At 41.4% G+C, this 13,363-nt stretch overlaps 1 protein-coding gene across 24 annotated transcripts in view; it reads left to right on the top strand.

Annotated features, from left to right (window-relative positions):
* Positions 1-13,363, top strand: part of PATJ (PATJ crumbs cell polarity complex component) — a 353,800-nt gene that overhangs the window by 64,399 nt on the left and 276,038 nt on the right. The window lies entirely within an intron of this gene.

Genomic DNA, 13,363 nt, shown 5'->3' with positions numbered 1-13,363 from the left:
AGTAGAATTGTGAAGGCAGTGGGATGTACTGGGCCCCCACTCAGCGACCAGGGTCAGTGCTTTGCGTTAAAGACATTTTCTCCTTTATTTCCCACAATAACCCTATTGGTCAGCAGCTACTTCCAACTCTCCATTTTTAATATGTGAAAACTGAGTGTCAGGTAGGTAAAGTGACTTGCCCAAGATCATACACAGCTAGTAAGTGACAAAATTTAGGAAGCAAATCAGGGTTATCTGACTCTTAAGTCTGTGCCATTCTTTATGTTTTTCCTTTTGAATAGATAATACATGGACAAGACACAAAATTTAAAAGTTACAGAAGGAAGTACTGCAAAAAATAAGTTTCCCTCCCACCCCAGTCCCTTTGTTCTCCTCCCCAGTGGCAACCAACCACAGTCACCAATTCTTCAGTGTATAATTTTATACTTTTCTGGTCTCTCTTTTGGGTGGAGAACATAAGATACAGAATCAAATAACTGTAGTGACAGTGGTTATCCACTAGGGCAGATGGCTTTTCAGAAATATCAGAGGAGCCTTTTCAAAATACACATGCCCTATTTTGTTCCTCCTGACTAGTATTCTGATTTTGTAGGTTTGGGGTGAGGTCTCTAAAGGAAACTGTGATTGCTTCCTTGCCTTGCTTCATTGAGAATTACTGTTCTGGTATTGCTAACCTGCCTTATATGTACAGTTGACCCTTGAACAACATGGGTTTGGACTGCATGGGTGCACTTATACACAGATTTTTTTCAGTAGTAAATACTACAGTACTACACCATCCTCAGATACGGAGGAACCTCAGATATGGAGGGCTGACTATAAGTTATACCCAGATTTTTGACTGTGGAGGGTCAGTGCCTCTAACCCTGAATTATAAATGGTCAACTGTATTCAAGGAGGGAGGGGTTCCTTCCTCAAGACAGATGAAGGAGGCTTATTGGGAGGATGAACTATATACTCTTACTGGAGAAATAAGAACAGTGGATATTCCAGGTGGAGGAAATACAATGAGCAAAGGTAGAGAAAGAGTCATAAGTGCAAAGTGTTAGGTTAGGTGTCAGAAGCTCAAGTAGGGACCTAAGGAGCTCTCAGGGAGCCAGCAGGGGAATCCTGGAAAGAGAAAGTCAGGGCCGCCGTTGCTGCCCACATCCTGGGGTCTCAGAGTTCTCTGTGACGAGTGTGGCTCATGTCACCTATCAAGCAAACCCCAAACCTCCTCAGTGTGACACCAGTCCCCCTACCTTCCCTGCTCAGAGTCACAGTGAAGCGGTGCCTAGCTCCAGAGGCCTGGCCAGGTTGGGGAATGGACTTCTGGCCCAAAGGCTTTGCAGGGGTGTGATGTCTTGAACCTTAAGGTAGTTTATTCTGATTTCTGCCTGAAGGCTGTTTCATCAGCCACCTGCCAAAGATTGAGAATCGCACAAAGAAGACTGTCTCAGAGCCCCATGGAAAAGGACTATACCAGGATGTTTCCTTAGCAATACCTGAAGATGCTTCTGTGTAGAAACAAGAGACCTGAAGTGATCTCAAAGGTTGTTATTTTTCATTTGTTGGAGATAATGCCCACCTTTGTGAATGAAGAGGATAGAATTTTAATGGGAAGAATGAGAAAATGAAAATGCTGTACTCAGAGAAACCTGAGGATTATGCACCAGGTTTGTAAAGTGCCTCTGCTTCAGTAATCCTTGCAGTGCTATACTTCTGTGATGATGCTAGAGGCTTGCGTCAGCTTCTCTTAAAGGACTGTTGTTACCATACCCAGCTATCTCCATTCCTTTTCTCCTCATTCTCAGGTTGACTCCTAAAATTTGTGAACATCTCCCATGCCGTGTGGCTGACAGGATCTTGGTGCTCCAGCCAGGTGTCAGGCCTGAGCCTCTGAGGTGGGAGAGCTGAGTTCAGGACATTGCTCCACCAGAGACTTCCCAGCCTCACATAATATCACATGGTGAAAGCTCTCCCAGATATCTCCATCTCAATGCTAAGACCCAGCTCCTCTCAATGACCAGCAAGCCACAGTGCTGGACACGCTATGCCAAACAACTAGCAAGACAGGAACACAACCCCACCCATTAGCAGAGAGGCTGCCTAAAATCATAATAAGTTCACAGACACTCCAAAACACACCACCAGCCGTGGTCCTGCCCACCAGAAAGACAAGATCCAGCCTCATCCAGAACACAGGCACCAGTCCCCTCCACCAGGAAGCCTACACACCCACTGAACCAACCTTACCCACTGGGAGCAGACACCAAAAACAATAGGAACTATGAACCTGCAGCCTGTGAAAAGGAGACCCCAGATACAGTAACTCAAGCAAAATGAGAAGACAGAGAAACAAACAGCAGATGAAGGAGCAAGGTAAAAACCCACCAGACCAAACAAATGAAGAGGAAATAGGCAGTCTACCTGAAAAAGAATTCAGAGTAATCATAGTAAAGATGATCTAAAATCTTGGAAATAGAATGGAGAAAATACAAGAAATGTTTAACCTAGAAGAACTAAAGAGCAAACAAACAATGATGAACAACACAATAATGAAATTAAAAATTCTCTAGAAGGAATCAATAGCAGAATACCTGAGGGGGAAGAACGGATAAGTGACCTGGAAGATAAAATAGTGGAAATAACAACCACAGAGCAGAATAAAGAAAAAGGAATGAAAAGAATTGAGAACCGTCTTAGACAACTCAGGGACAGCAACATTAAAAGCACCCACATTCGAACTATAGGAGTCCCAGAAGAAGAAGAGAAAAAAAAGGGACTGAGAAAATATTTGAAGAGATTATAATTGAAAACTTCTCTGATATGGGAGAGGAAATAGTCAATCAAGTCCAGGAAGCACAGAGAGTCCCATACAGGATAAATCCAAGGGGAAACACGCCAAGACACATATTAATCAAACTATCAAAAATTAAATACAAAGAAAAAATATTAAAAGCAGCAAGGGAAAAGCAAAAAAAAACATACAAGGGAATCCCCGTAAGGTTAACAGCTGATCTTTCAGCAGAAACTCTGCAAGCCAGAAGGGAGTGGCAGGACATATTTAAAGTGATAAAAGGGAAAAACCTACAACCAAGATTACTCTACCCGACAAGGATCTCATTCAGATTCGACAGAGAAATTAAAACCTTTACAGACAAGCAAAAGCTAAGAGAATTCAGCACCACCAAACCAGCTTTACAACAAATGCTAAAGGAACTTCTCTAGGCAGGAAACACAAGAGAAGGAAAAACACACCCAAAACAATTAAGAAAATGGTAATAGGAACATAGATATTGATAACTACCTTAAGTGTAAATGGATTAAATGCTCCAACCAAAAGACATAGACTGACTGAATGGATACAAAAATAAGACCAGTATATATGCTGTCTGCAGGAGACCCACTTCAGACCTAGGGACACATACAGACTGAAAGTGAGGGGATGGAAAAAGATATTCCATGCAAATGGAAATCAAAAGAAAGCTGGAGTAGCAATTCTCATATCAGACAAAATAGACTTTAAAATAAAGACTATTACAAGAGACAAAGAAGGACACTACATAATGATCAAGGTGTTAATCCAAGAAGAAGGTATAACAATTGTAAATATTTATGCACCCAACATAGGAGTACCTCAATACATAAGGCAAATGCTAAAAGCCATAAAAGGGGAAATTGACAGTAACAATCATAGTAGGGGAATTTAACACCCCACTTTCACCAATGGACAGATCATCCAAAATGAAAATAAATAAGGAAACACAAGCTTTAAATGACACATTAAACAGACAGACTTAATTGATATTTAAATGACATTCCATCCAAAAACAACAGAATACACTTTCTTCACAAGTGCTCATGGAACAATATCCAGGATAGACCATATCTTGGGTCACAAATCAAGCCTCGGTAAATTTAAGATAATTGAAATTGTATCAAGTATCTTTTCCGACCACAATGCTGTGAGACTAGATATCAATTACAGGAAAAACACTGTAAAAAAATACAAACACATGGAGTTAAATAATGCACTAATAACCAAGAAATCACTGAAGAAATCAAAGAGGAAATAAAAAAATACCTAGAAACAAATGACAATGAAAACACGATGACCCAAAACCTATGGGTTGGAGCAAAAGCAGTTCTAAGAGGGAAGTTTATAGCAATACAATCCTACCTCAAGAAACAAGAAACATCTCAAATAAACAACCTAACCTTACACCTAAAGCAATTTGAGAAGGAAGAACAAAAAATCCCAAAGTTAGCAGAAGAAATCATAAAGATCAGATCAGAAATAAATGAAAAAGAAATGAAGGAAACGATATCAAAGATCAATAAAACTAAAAGCTGGTTCTTTGAGAAGATAAACAAAATTGATAAACCATTAGCCAGACTCATCAAGAAAAAAAGGGAGAAGACTCAACTCAATAGAATTAGAAATGAAAAAGGAGAAGTAACAAGTGACACTGCAGAAATACAAAAGATCATGAATCATTACTACAAGCAACTATATGCTTATTGGACAACCAGGAAGAAATGGACAAATTCTTAGGAAAGCACAACCTTCTGAGGCTGAACCAGGAAGACATAGAAAATATAAACAGACCAATCACAAGCACTGAAATTGAAACTGTGATTAAAAATCTTCCAACAAACAAAAGCCCAGGACCAGATGGCTTCACAGGCAAATTCTATCAAACATTTAGAGAAGAGCTGACACCTATCCTTCTCAAACTCTTCCAAAATATAGCAGAGGGAGGAACACTCCCAAACTCAACCTACGAGGCCATCATCACCCTGATACCCAAACCAGACAAAGATGACACAAAACAAGAAAATGACAAGCCAGTATCACTGATGAACATAGATGCAAAAATCCTCAACAAAATACTATCAAACAGAATCCAACAGCACATTAAAAGGATCATACACCATGATCAAATGGGGTTTATCCCAGGAATGCAAGGATTCTTCAATATATGCAAATCAATCAATGTGATACACCGTATTAACAAATTGAAGGATAAAAACCATATGATCATCTCAATAGATGCAGAAAAAGCTTTTGACAAAATTCAACACCCATGTATGATAAAAACCCTCCAGAAAGTAGACATAGAGGGGAGTTACCTCAACATAATAAAGGGCGTATATGAGAAACCCACAGCCAACATCATTCTCAATGGTGAAAAACTGAAACCATTTCCAGTAAGATCAGGAACAAGACATGGTTGCCCACTCTCACCACTGTTATGCAAGATAGATTTGGAAGTTTTATCCATAGCAATCAGAGGAGAAAAGAAATAAAAGGAATGCAAACTGGGAAAGAAGAAGTAAAACTGTCATTGTTTGTAGATGACATGATACTATACATAGAGAATCCTAAAGATGCTACCAGAAAACTACTAGAGCTAAACAATGAATTTGGTAACGTAGCAGGATACAAAATTAATGCACAGAAATCTCTTGCATTCCTATACACTAACGTTGAAAAATCTGAAAAAGAAATTAAGGAAACACTCCCATTTACCATTGCAACAAATGGAGTAAAATACCTAGGAATAAACCTATCTAAGGAGACAAAAGACCTGTATGCAGCAAACTATATGACACTGATGAAAGAATTAAAGATGATACAAACAGGTGGAGCGATATACCATGTTCTTGGATTGGAAGAATGAACATTGTGAAAACTACTATACTACCCAAAGCAATCTACAGATTCAATGCAATCCCTATCAAACCACCAATGGCATTTTTCGCAGAACTAGAAAAAAAAATTGCCCAGTTTGTATGGAGACAGACCCAAAAGACCCCGAATAGCCAAAGCAATCTTGAGAAAGGAAAGTGGAGCTGGAGGAATCAGGCTCCCTGACTTCAGACTATACTACAAAGCTACAGTAATCAAGACAGTATGCTATTGGCACAAAAACAGAATTATAGATCAGTGGAACAGGATAGAAAGCCCAGAGATAAATCCACGCACCTATGGTTACCTAATCTTTGAGAAAGGAGGCAAGAATATACAATGGAGAAAAGACAGCCTCTTCAATAAGTGATGCTGAGAAAACTGGACAGCTACATGTAAAAGAATGAAATTAGAACACCATACACAAAAGCAAACTCAAAATGGATTAAAGACCTAAATGTAAGGCCAGACACTATAAAACTCTTAGAGGAAAACATAGGCAGAACACTCTATGACATAAATCACAGTAAGATCCTTTTTGACCCACCTCCTAGAGAAGTGGAAGTAAAAACAAAAATAAACAAATGGGACCTAATGAAACTTAAAAGCTTTTGCATAGCAAAGTAAACCATAAACAAGATGAAAAGACAGCCCTCAGAATGAGAGAAAATACTTGCAAACGTAGCCACTGACAAAGGATTAGTCTCTAAAATATACAAGCAGCTCATGCAGCTCAATATCAAAGAAACAAACAACCCAGTCCAAAAATGGGTAGAAGACCTAAATAGACATTTCTCCAAAGAAGATATACAGATTGTCAACAAACACATGAAAGGATGCTCAACATCACTAATCATTAGAGAAATGCAAATCGAAACTACAATGAGGCATCACCTCGAGCTTCCCTGGTGGAGCAGTTGTGAAGAATCTGCCTGCCAATCCAGGGGAAACAGGTTTGAGCCCTGGTCTGGGAAGTTCCCACATGCCTCGGAGCAGCTAAGCCCGTTCACCACAACTACTGAGCCTATGTTCTAGAGCCTGCGAGCCACAACTACTGAGCCGGCATGCCACAACTACTGAAGCCTGTGCACCTAGAACCCGTGATCTGCAACGAGAGAAGCCACAGCAGTGAGAAGCCCATGCACTGCAATGAAGAGTAGCCCCCGCTCGCTGCAACTAGAGAAAGCCTGCGTGCAGCAGTGAAGACCCAATGCAGCAAAAAATGAATAAATTAAATAAATTTAAAAAAAGAAGGAGTATCACACCAGTCAGAATGGGTATCATCAAGAAATATACAAACAGTAAATGCTGGAGAGGGTGTGGGGGAATCCTCTTGCAACTCTTGCGTTGGTGGGAATGTAAATTGCTACAGTCACTGTGGAGAACAGTATGGAGGTTCCTTAAGAAACTAAAAATAGAGCTACCATATGACTCAGCATTCCCACTACTGGGCATATACCCTGAGAAAACCATGATTCAAAAAGAGTCATGTACCGCAATGTTCATCGCAGCACTATTTACAATAGCCAGAACATGGAAGCAACCTAGGTGTCCATCGACAGATGAATGGATAAAAGGATGTGGCACATATATACAATGGAATATTACTCAGCCATAAAAAGAAACTAAATTGAATTATTTGTAGTGAGCTGGATGGACCTAGAGACTGTTGTACAGAGTGAAGCAAGTCAGAAAGAGAAGAACAAATACCGTATGCTAACACATATGTATGGAATCTAAAAGAAAAAAAAAAGATTCTGAGGACCCTAGGGGTAGGACAGGGATAAAGATGCAGACATAGAGAATGGACTTGAAGACACAGGAAGGGGGAAGGGTAAGCTGGGACGAAGTGAGAAAGTGGCATGGGCATAATATACACTCTCAAATGTAGAATAGATAGCTAGTGGGAAGCAGCCGCATGGCACAGGGAGTTTAGCTGGGTGATTTGTGACCACCTAGAGGGGTGGGATAGGGAGGGTGGGAGGGAGACGCAAGAGGGAGGAGACATGGGGATATATGTATACGTATAGCTGATGCACTTTGTTATACAGTAGCAACTAACACACCATTGTAAAGCAATTATACTCCGATAAAGATGTTAAAAAAAAAAAGCTCAAATATCACATGGGCCAGACAGGTAACATCAATGATATCCGAAATGAAAAAATGACAACTGATGCTTGACCTTGGTGTTAGGTAGCTGAAGCGATCCTTCAAGATATTTCTGTACAACGGAGTGTGTAATGTGTGTTTTATTTTTATTTTTAGTTTTTTGCGGTACGCAGGCCTCTCACTGTTGTGGCCTCTCCCGTTGCGGAGCACAGGCTCCAGATGCGCAGGCTCAGCGGCCATGGCTCACGGGCCCAGCCGCTCTGCGGCATGTGGGATCTTCCTGGACCGGGGCACGAACCAGTGTCCCCTGCATCGGCAGGCAGACTCTCAACCACTGCGCCACCAGGGAAGCCCGTAATGTGTGTTTTTTAAAGATTCAGAATTAAAATTTTATTTTTATTTTTTTTGGATGTGCCTTGAGGCTTGTGGGATCTAGTTCCCGCACCAGGAACTGGACCTGGGCCCTCAGCAGTGAAAGCGTGGAGTCCTAACCACTGGACCACCAGGGAATTCCCCAGAATTAAAATTTTAGTTGGGTGAGAAAAACTAATATAAATCAAGCTTTACTAGATTGTTTGATTGTCTTGCATAACCTCTGCGTGAACATACCTAACTTTTGAGGGTATTATCCTGTGTTTCACCATTAGTTTAAAAGTTGTAGCCTCATTCTTGAAAAGTTTGGGGGTTTTTTTGTGGTAAATTTAGTAACTCTTTGTACCTAATCTTTAAACATAAATGATTATTTAATATCTCCATTGAAAGAGAGAGAGGATGTGTGTGTGTGTGTGTGTGTGTGTGTGTTATAAGAACCAGTTATAGGGTTCTTTCTGTTGTGTTTTATTTTTTGTTCAGATTTTTTAGAAGCATCCTCCCCCATCCCACTGACATAGCTATTCCTCTCCGGAAGTTTTTTTTGCCCCTGGAGCAACATCATTTATATTCCTAGTTGAGCATTTTGATATCTTGTTTGAGGGACCTAAAGGTAGAGCTTCTAGTGAAATGAATGAGCTGCAGCTTGTTTCCTGACAGGTCTCTCCACTCATAGGTTCAAGGCCTCTAGCTTTCTTTCTTTTTTTAAAAAAATAGATGAATAAATTTATTTATTTTGGCTGTGTTGAGTCTTCGTTGCTGCACGTGGGCCTTCTCTAGTTGTGACGAACGGGGGCTACTCTTCCTTGGGCTGTGCGTGCTTCTTATTGCAGTGGCCTCTCTTGTTGCAGAGCACGAGCTCTAGGTGCGTGGGATTCAGTAGTTGTGGCGCTCGGGCTTAGTTGCTCCACCCATGTGGGATCTCCCCAGACCAGGGCTCGAACCTGTGTCGCCTGTATTGGCAGGCAGATTTTTAACCACTGCGCTGCCAGAGAAGTCCTCCTCTAGCTTTCTTGATCTCATTTGATCTTCTTCATTTTAGTGCTGATAGTAAATCACAGAGTGGTCACACTTTCCTTGGATATATTTCCTTGTATCCTTTACTTGTCACATCAGGATCATGAAAATCCCGCTTCTCATTAACTTTGTAGATTTAAATAGGACCCCTTGCAAAGCACATTGAATAAGCATCAAAAAGCATAACGTGCTCTGTGTGTGAAGGCATCAATCATCTCCCAGTTGCAACCACTCCTGTCATTTTAGCCCTTTCTGCTCTCAGAATTCCGAAAGGGTGGAAAACCGAAAGAGACAGATGAAACGGTTGATTTGTTTAGTTGCAAAATGCAGCTGGGACAGGTAATTAAACAGTCCTGCTCCCACAGAGAAACCTGCAGCCATGTAACATGAAGTCTCAGAAACCCAGCTGTACTCAGATTTAGATACAGAATGAATATTAGGTAGGCGTCTTTTAGATTGACAGATTTTGTAAACATCATTTCTGGTTTATTTGTTCAGTGTGATTGAAGATGGGGCACGTGTTTTCCGTTCATGGCGCACATTTTAAGGGAGCATGTGGTGTTTATAGATATCGGGGGGAATAGCCTAGAAGGGCATCCTGTATCTGGTGGGCAAGGGATTCCATGGGTGAGCCTCTGCTGCTCTTCAGTGCTCCAACCTTTTCCTGACATCAGCTGTTCCATAGATGTGGGGAATAGAGCAGGATTGATTAGTAAGGGGCTGGCAGGGGAGACTGGAATCAGTTCCCTCCTTAATCCTTTTATTTTTTTATGAGGGCATGCTATTATATAAGTAGCAAATTGTGTGTACAGCAATGTCTTTTAATTTGGGCACTTATTTTGATGCAGAAATTGCTACCACCATCTACTCAGTTGCTCAAACCAAAAATTTTGAAATTACCTTTTTCACTAACCTCCCACAAGCAGTCCCCAAGCAGGCTCTTTGTAGGGCTGACTCATTCTTTTTTTTTTTTTATCTTTGTTCACCTTTATATCAGTTGAGATGAACTTTTCCCCCTTAATTAAAAAATTTTTTTTAATTATTATTTTTCATATGCTTATTTTCCATCTGCATCTTTTTTTTTAACATCTTTATTGGAGTATAATTTTTTTTAAGGGCTTCAAATACTTGGCTTTTTATTTATTTACTTATTTATTTTTGGCTGTGTTGGGTCTTCATTTCTGTGCGAGGGCTTTCTCTAGTTGTGGCAAGCGGGGGCCACTCTTCATTGCGGTGCGTGGGCCGCTCAGTAAGGCGGCCTCTCTTGTTGCGGAGCACAAGCTCCAGACGTGCAGGCTCAGTAGTTGTGGCTCACGGGCCTAGTTGCTCTGCGGCATGTGGGATCTTCCCAGACCAGAGCTCGAATCCATGTCCCCTGCATTAGCAGGTAGATTCTCAACCACTGCGCCACCAGGGAAGCCCTATTGGAGTATAATTGCTTTACTATGGTGTGTTAGTTTCTGCTTTATAACAAAGTGAATCAGTTATACGTATGTTCCCATATCTCTTCCCTCTTGCGTCTCCCTCCCTCCCACCCTCCCTATCCCACCCCTCTAGGTGGTCACAAAGCACCGAGCTGATCTCCCTGTGCTATGCGGCTGCTTCCCACTAGCTATCTATTTTACGTTTGGTAGTGTATATATGTCCATGCCTCTCTCTCACTTCGTCCCAGCTTACCCTTCCCCCTCCCCGTGTTCTTAAGTCCATTCTCTTGTAGGTCTGCGTCTTTATTCCCGTCTTGCCCCTAGGTTCTTCATGACCCTGTTTTTTTCTTTTATATTCCATATATATGTGTTCTCACCTTAAGTGCCCCCATCTCTGTGAAACCTACTCTGACCAACTTTTCAAACAGCCTCCACAGTTGTGTCTGATGTCCTGACCCTGATTAGCTCCTTCATAGAACTTATCACAGTTGGTAACTTGGGGTTTATCTTTCACTTGTTTGTTGGTGCATTGTTTATTGGCTTACTTGTTTTGCTTGTCTCTTCTCACTCTCTTGCTTGTTTATATTGTCTGTCTTCCATCCTAGATGTTAGTTCCGGAGGGTAGAAACTGTTTCTTTTGTTCATCCTGTAATTCCAGCCCAAAGCTCAAATCCTTGCACATCGTTTACATTCTATAAATATATGCTGGGTATCGTGTCCAAACTAGATTGTAAATCAGTGATATGCTGGGAAATGTCTAGCCCTCAAAAAAAAGAAAAAAAGGCAACCCTAATTTGTAGCATTTACCAATACCCGTGGTGTAAATAGTTCCACCGCGGCAGATTTCAAGCAACCAAAATGACAGCAGTGAACACTGAGTTAGGTAAGGCTTCACAGTTGCGCTTCATTGATGCAGGTTTCTCCATGGGAGCAGGACTATATTGTTACCTGACCTACCTGCATTTAGCGCTAGACAAATCAACCATTTCATCTGTCTTTTTCAGCTGTTCATCCCTTTGGTATTCCCTAAATTCTTAGATAGAGAGTGTTTCCACCATACATGTATAACAGATAAAAGTCACTTCAAGAACATAGATAAAATGTGGTCAAAATAATTAGGAAGTGATGGATTTTCAGTACTTACTACATTTATTTTATTATTATTATTATTATTTTTTGCGGTACGCGGGCTTCTCACTGTTGTGGCCTCTCCCGTTGTGGAGCACAGGCTCCAGACGCGCAGGCTCAGCGGCCATGGCTCACGGGCCCAGCCACTCCGTGGCATGTGGGATCTTCCTGGACCGGGGCACGAACCCGTGTCCTCTGCATCGGCAGGTGGACTCTCAATGACTGCGCCACCAGGGAAGCCCAGTACGTTTATTTTTAATATTATTTATTTAATTGTAATCTTATAATTTCATATTTAATAATGGCTGTCATTAACAACTGGCTTGCAGAATTCCTGAAAATTGAAAAATCTGCTCTTGCAAGCATACTTTAGCACAGCACTGGGGATGACCTACAGGTGGACCCACGGACCACTCCCTGCCGTAGTGTTTTGCTCATAAACAAAGGAAGGAAGAGAGTTGGCAGAGATGGATGGGTAAAGTGTTATTACAGAAACATTTCTCAGAGTTTTTACTCACCTTTTAGTGCTAAAGAAACTGACTCTAATGTCTCCTAGCTTGATATACAGGATTTGGTACAATGACTAAACAGAATGAGGTGGCAACAGTGAGAAATAAAGAGATCACAGAGAGGCAACAAGAGTAAAAGCAGTCTTACCCTCGCATTGCTAGAATATCTTATTGCCAGAGATGGCTGTAGATCCTGAAGTGCTTGCTGGTCAAGAGCACTTAATTTTCAGAAAATTAGCCCAAGACCAGGAACCCCTCCTGCCTGTTTTAAGCCATTGAGGCCTTAGTCAGCTGGATGCCTTGCCCTTCACATTTGTCTGTTTGTCTGTGGTGGGATGGAAATGAGCCCCAGGTGGTGTCTGAAGCAAGGCCTGTGGAACTCCGAGGACCCAGAGCAGATGACTAAGGGGAGGTGACAAGCTCCAGGATAAGTGATCGCAGAGGAAAGGAAATACGGAAAGAGCCATGTTGTGGATGCATTGCCACCTTGTGTAGGGTTTTCTCCTTAGCAAATATACAGTTAGAGATGGGCCTGGTATTTTGGATAAACAAACTATTGTAGTATCATTTACCATGTTTGAGTTTATATATCCACAGTGAGAAATCATTAGTTCCAATTTTGAAAGTCGGGGGAATAGAGTTTGGTGAAGGCCTTTGACTTTTAAAGCCAACAACACTAAGACACTCATCTTTTTACCTTGACATTGGCTGGAATTTCTTAATGCTTGGCTCATATCTGAACCTATATGAATCCTTCTCAGTCAACAGAAGCAATCCTAGAGTAGAATAATGATTGCCTTTCTTATTATACACCCATACCTCCCCCAAATCAGAAATTGTTCTCTCTTAAGCTGGTGAGATGGAAAAAGACATCTTGAAAGAGGTACCACCTTTCATGGATTAGTTCAGATAACATGTAATGAGCCCGTGTTCAGATGCCTGGTACTATTCTAGGGCCTGAGGTTATAGAGAGAAAAGATACCCTCAAGCAGTCGGGGGGCAGTTAAGAAAATAGGAATTTTTTTTTTTTTGCGGTATGCGGGCCTCTCACTGTTGTGGCCTCTCCCGTGGCGGAGCACAGGCTCTGGACGCACAGCTCCAGCGGCCATGGCTCACGGGCCCAGCCGCTC

Source organism: Delphinapterus leucas, chromosome 1 (genome assembly GCF_059928025.1).
Source record: "Delphinapterus leucas isolate spDelLeu-1000000601 "Yukka" chromosome 1, BTC_Dleu_Yukka2, whole genome shotgun sequence".
Lineage (NCBI taxonomy): Eukaryota > Metazoa > Chordata > Mammalia > Artiodactyla > Monodontidae > Delphinapterus > Delphinapterus leucas.
The sequence above is the reverse complement of the archived record's forward strand: the minus strand, read 5'-3'. Positions and strand labels throughout refer to the sequence as shown.